Below are 6,965 nucleotides of genomic sequence, written 5' to 3' on the forward strand. Positions count from 1 at the left end.
ATCAGAAATAAGACAAGGAGACCTACTCTCACCACTTTTATTCAGTGTAGTATTGGGAGTTCTAGTCACAGCCATCAGAGAAGAAAAGGAAATAAAATGCATTGAAGATGGAAAGGAAGAAGTAAAACTTTCACAGTTTACAGTTAGCATGTTATTGTATATTGAAAACCCAAAAGACTGTACAATAAAAACCCTGTTAGAACTAATAAATTCAGTAAAGGTGCAGGATCCAAACTTAATATACAGAAATCTGTTGTGTTTCCATACACTAATAATGATCTATCAGAAAAAGAAATTAAGAAAGCAATCTCACTTACACTGCATCAAAAAGAATAAAAAAGCTAGGAATAAATTTAACCAGGAAGTGGTGTTCTGAAAACTGTAAGACACTGATGAAAGAAATTGAAGAGGACACAAATAAATGGAAAGATATAACATGTTCATAGATTGAAAGAATTAATATTGTTAAAATGTCCATACTACCCAAAGCAATATATATATTCAATGCAATCCCTATCAAAATACCAATGGCATTTTTAACAGAGCTAGAACAAATAATCCTAAAGCTTGTATGGAACTGCAAAAGATCTTAAGTGGCCAAAGCAATCTAGAGAAAGAACAAACCTGGAGCTATTATTCTCCCTGGTTTCAAACTATACTACAAAGCTATAGTATTCAAAACAGTATGGAAGTGGAACAAAAATAGACACATAGGTCAATGGAACAGAATAGAGAGCCCAGAAATGAACCCACACTTATATGAGCAATTAAGCTAAGACAAAGGAGGTAAGACTATACAGTGGGGAAAAGACAGCCTCTTCAATAAATGGTATTGGGAAAACTGGACAGCTACATGCAAAATAATCAGTCTGGACTACTCTCTCATACCATGCACAAAAATAAATTCAAACTGGATTAAAGATCTAAATGTAACACTGGAATCTATAAAACTTCTAGAAGAAAACGTAGGTGGTACTTGTTTTTGGTTTTTTTGGTATGTTTCTTCAGGCAAGGAAGACAAAAGCAAAAATAAACAAATGGGACTACATCAAACCAAAATGTTTTTGTACAGTGAAGGAAGCTATCAACAAAATTAAAAAGCCACCTACTGAATGGGAGAAGATAGTTACAAATGATATATCTGTTATAGGGTTACTATCCAAAATACACAGAAAACTCTTCCAACTCAACATCAAAAAAGCAAACAACCTGATTTTAAAATGGGTAGAGGATATGAATAGTCATTTTTCCGAAGAAGACATACAGATGGCCAACAGGCACATGAGAAGATACTCAACATCACCAATCATCAGGGAAATGCAAATCAAAACCACAGTAAGATATCACCTCACACTTCTCAGAATGTTTATCATCAAAAAGACAATAAATAACAAGTGTTGGCAAGGATGTGGAGAAAAAGAAACCTTCATACACTGTTGGTGGGATTGTAATTTGGTGTGGTATTACTACGTAAAATAGTATGGAAGGTCCTCAAAAAATTAAAAATAGAAATACCATATGATCCACCCACTCCACTTCTGGGTATTTACCTGAAGAAAACAGTAATTTGAAAAAATATATGCACCCATATATTCAATGCAATATTATTCACAATAGCAAAGATACAGAAGCATCCTAAGTGTCAATTTATAGATGAATGGATAAGTTATAATATATATATATATATAATTGTATATATATAACTAATATTCAGCCATAAAAAAAAGAAAGAAATCTTGCCATTTTCAATAACATGGATGGATCTAGAGGGTATTGTGCTAAGTGAAATATGTCAGACAAAGACAAATACCATATGATTTCCATATGTGTAATCTAAAAAAACAAATGAAAAAACAAAATGAAAGAGAAACATAATCATAGAGAGAGCAAACTTGTGGATGAGTGTTGTGCCAAATAAGTGAAGGGGATTAAGAGGTACAAAGCTCCAGATATTAGATAAATCAGTCATGGGCATGCAATATACAGCCTAAGGAATATAGCCAATAATACTGTAATATCTTTGTGTACTTACGGATAGATGGTTTTCAGACTTGGTGCTGATCATTTCATAATGTATTCAAATTTGAATCACTATGTAGTACAACTGGAACTAGCATAATATTTTATGTCAATTACACTTCAATAAAAAAAACCAGGGCAATTCGAATCAAAATGACAATGATATACCCAATAGGATGGCTATAATCAAAACATAAAAATAATAATGTTTTTGAGTTGGAGAGAAAAGAACCCTCGTATATTGCTGGTGAGAATGTAAAACGGTGCAATCACTCTGAAAAACTTTCTGACATTTCCTTGAAATGTTAAACATACAATAACTCAGCATTTCACCCCTAGGTAAATATCCAAGAATAATGAAAACATGTCTATGCGAATGCTCACGCAAGAATGTTCACAATATCATTATTTGTAATAGCCAAAGAGTGGAAAAAATCCAAATGCCCATCAAATTATGAAAGAATAAACAAAATGTGATATATCCATATACTAGAATACTATTCGGCAATAAAAAGAAACAAACTATTTATACATGCTACAACGTGGATAAACCTTGAAAACATGCTAAGTGAAGGAAACTAGTCACAATGGACTAAATATTATATGATTTCATTTATATGAAATGTCCAAAGAAGACAAATCTATAAAGAAAGTAGACTAGTGTTTGCCAGAGACTAGAGTTGGGGCTGGGAATTGGGAACGACTAATAGTAGATACAGGGTTTCTTTTTGGGGTGATCAAAATATTCTGAAATTGGATTGTGGTAATTGTTGCACACCTCTGTGAACATACTAAAAAACATTAAACTTTAAATGGGTGATTTTTATGGTATGTGAATTATATCTCAATAAAGGGTTAATTTTAAAAAGTGATCCAAAGACTTTAACAGACATGTCACCAAAAATGATATACAGTTGGCAAATAAGCATATGGAAAGATGCTCCACATCATGTGTTATCAGGGAAATGCAAATTAAAACAATGAGATACCACTACACACCTATTAGAATGACCAAAATCCAGAGCACTGACAGCACCAAAGGCTAGTGAAGATGTGGAGCAACAGGAACTCTCATTCACTGGTGGTGGGAATGCAATAGAGAGATCTCTCTAGCTTTAGGTTATAGGGGTTACTGATGACATGTCTAACGTTAGAGCACTCATGGCTCTCTGGCCTGAACTTGCAGGGTTTTGCTTCGGTCTTGAGAATCTTAGGTGAGATTCAGATATACTGGATTTAGGGTCTAGCTTCTCTAGGTCTTGTTTCCTTTCAGCTCTTTCCATTTTTATGTGATTCCTGACCAGACGTTTAACCCTGATCTTTTTAATTCCTTTTCTAACACTTGAGCACATTGCTGTTGCCCCTCCCAGTCTGAGTTGTCCAGCACAGAGCTCAGTGAGCTCAGACATTTATAAAAGAGGACGAGTGCGTTTGATTTCAAGCAGCATTTTATTTCCCCTTCTAAATTTCCTGAGGAAAAAAAGTGAAAAATGTCTGCTTATCTGCTTGAGTCTCTTTTCTCAACAGGTCTTTGATTATAAAAACAACAACAACCAAAACAACAACACAGCATCAACAGTGTTTGAAAGCCAGAGCTCAAGATAAAGAACAAAAAGGGTGATTTGACTTGACAGTTACTCAAACAAAGTGGTAAAGAATTCTGAATGGCTTGAACTTTTAGGTGTGACTGTCACTGCTAATTAAACCTGACTAAATTAAACCAAATCATTTTCAAAGTCCCTTTGGAATGATTTCACATTAATTCTTTAAAAAAAAGGCAGGGGCAGGGGGATAAAGAGAGTGGTCATATTTTGCAGCTGGAAAGGATTGCAGAGATTTAGTCCTCAAAATTTGAACCTAGGTCTTCTAACTCCTCCTGAAGTAGTTCTTCATACTAACTCTCACTGCCTTTGAATTACAAATAAAGTCCAGTCTTTAGAGAGAAAATCAAACATCCCCTAAGATGTTTATTAAACAACCCAATCCCTCTTTTAGCATATCAAGAATTCAGGCTTAAAGTAGCTGATTCCAAAATCTCTTCAATCAGTCAACAAGCTTGCATTAGGAGCAGTCTTTTCTCTCATTTAGAATTTTAGATTCTGGGTGGAAATGTGATCTCTATTTTACAGCTATGAGAGAGCCTCAATTCCCACACCATCACATGGACACTCCTTGTATTGTAAGCAACATCTGGAAATCATTGTATGACTATTATTAGCTAATCATTTGAAGATCCCTGGTAGAAAAAAGGGAAAGCACTTTCTATTACCAAACTAAGCATACTGTCCAAACCATTGGGAGCAATGGATGAAATTCTTAATAATGAGAAACAGGTTGTATTATTACTAAAGGGCTATGTAAGTATTCAGTTGAGCCTACTTATAAATAAAAAAGAAGGTCCTCTTTCTTGCTCTCACCTCTCTTCTCTCTGCTTTGCTTCTTGTTTCAAGGTTAACTTTTCAAAAGTGAATATAGTATTCACTTATTATTATTAAAATATTAATAATGATTAAAGATACACAAAGTTTGGATGTTCCTGGGTTTTTTTGTTATATCGTTGTATTAGTGTTAAAGTTGAATTTGATTATCAGAATACCAACACGTAGAAATACAATTCATAATGATAAGCATAAAGACAATAAGATATATTTGATAGTTTTTGACTAATATTGTAGAGGATAACTGCATGTATTTATCCACACACTCTGTTTTTTTCTTTTAAATCTATTGATTTTATTCATGTTTACAGTTGAGACACTGCCAAAAGTACTTGATTGTTGAGGTTTTGTAGTTTTGCCAATGATTCATAAATCATAACCATCAATCTTTTGATAATGAGGACTTTGATTTTTCACGTTGAATGTTGTATAAAACTTTATACTTACTATTAGAATTGTAACTATGTGATCTAAGTAGGTCACATAAAAAGTAATCACAACACATAATGTGACTATTTGTTCATAAATATATGTACATCAGTCATTCTATGAGTGAAGATTTCTATATTCATTAGAATTATTTTTACATAGATTTTAAGATGTACAAGTAAATTAAATAAATGTGATAAGTGAGAAAGTGTTTTTGATTTATAAGTTGGTTTATTTAGTAAAACAATGAAATTCTCAATCCCCGAATCATCTGACATTGTTAACATTGTGAATCATTTGCATTAGAACTGAAATCTACTTGATTTTACACATTTTAAGCTATAAACATTTCATCATGATACATTTCATCATAATATCTGGGGGTAGAGATTTCTTTTTTACAAACTGAACATGCTGATTTACATTTCTAAGACATCTAGAACTTATATGACCACTGGAAAATGGCAAATGAATCAAGTTTAAATGTCAGCCAGGTACTTATTAAACTATACTATAAAGAGTAGAATGTTTAGCATAGTAATTGTATTTATAATCTTCAAATAATATTTTGGGGCCAAATAAATGGTTCAAAAGCTAGTTTATTTTAACTATCATATTTGTGTAATGTTACCTGAAATACATTCAGTGTGAAGTGAATCCAGTAATTGCCTTGGGAGATGTATGTTGCTAAGCAATGATTTAGGAAGGCAACCAGTGTGGCAGAAGGGTATTCCTTTTCCTACTGTTTCCATTACTGACTGAAGGCACAGATTCATGCAATATGCACAGATGTATAATTGTGTGTATGTATATGCATATATATGTATATAAACACATACATACACAAACACATACCTCTCATCTTCACCAGTGCAGATCAAAATAAAATGTGTTCATATTCCCCTATTGAATCATCAGGCTTTATGTTTAGTTATGCTCTTTTCCCTTTAAAATCTGTCTTCGACATAAATTTTCTTCCTTTAAATATTGTCAAAAATTGTGAACAAATTTCAATATAATCCAGCTTTTCTGCCCTCTTCAGCACTGTCCTGAATGTGATAATCTCTTAGATGGTGGAGTACTTTGTCTTGGCAAAGTTTTTCCTTGCTCTCCTTCAAATATTTTAAGGGCAATTATAATTGTAGAGCTCCTGCTCTGTAAGTGTGAAATTTCATTATTAAAGAATTTAATTAGCTGACTGTCAATCTTCTTCTGACTATTTCACTGATACGTGATATGATCACACACAGGTACATTGCTTCAGCTATGCTTCCACATTGCTTCAGCATATGACCAGGTGGTTCCCAACTCTTTAGCTCCAGGAACTCAGTCTTGAGTTTCTGTCCTTTATATCTAATAATCTTTAGAATTTATTCAATTGGGTGTTGCAGGCACTCAAATCTTCACAATCTGCCCATGTCTTTTTCTCCTCCAGATGTGTTCTTCCTTTATTTTTTTTTTGTTAGTTTCTGCTTTATAACAAAGTGAATCAGTTATACATATACATATGTTCCCATATCTCTTCCCTCTTGCGTCTCCCACCCTCCCACCCCTCTAGGTGGTCACAAAGCATCGAGCTGATCTCCCTGTGCTATGCGGTTGCTTCCCACTAGCTATCTGTTTTACGTTTGGTAGTGTATATATGTCCATGCCACTCTCTCACTTTGTCACAGCTTACCCTTCCCACTCCCCATATCCTCAAGTCCATTCTCTAGTAGGTCTGTGTCTTTATTCCCGTCTTACCTCTAGGTTCTTCATGACATTTCTTTTTTCTTAGATTCCATATATATGTGTTAGCATACGGTATTTGTCTTTCTTTGTCTGACTTACTTCACTCTGTATGACAGACTCTAGGTCCATCCACCTCACTACAAATAACTCAATTTCGTTTCTTTTTATGGCTGAGTAATATTCCATTGTATATATATGCCACATCTTCTTTATCCGTTTATCCGATGATGGACACTTAGGTTGCTTCCATGTCCTGGCTATTGTAAATAGAGCAGCAATGAACATTTTGGTACATGACTCTTTTTGAATTATGTTTTTCTCAGGGTATATGTCCAGTGGTGGGATTGC

The sequence above is a fragment of the Phocoena phocoena genome, chromosome 4, assembly GCF_963924675.1.
Source record: "Phocoena phocoena chromosome 4, mPhoPho1.1, whole genome shotgun sequence".
Lineage (NCBI taxonomy): Eukaryota > Metazoa > Chordata > Mammalia > Artiodactyla > Phocoenidae > Phocoena > Phocoena phocoena.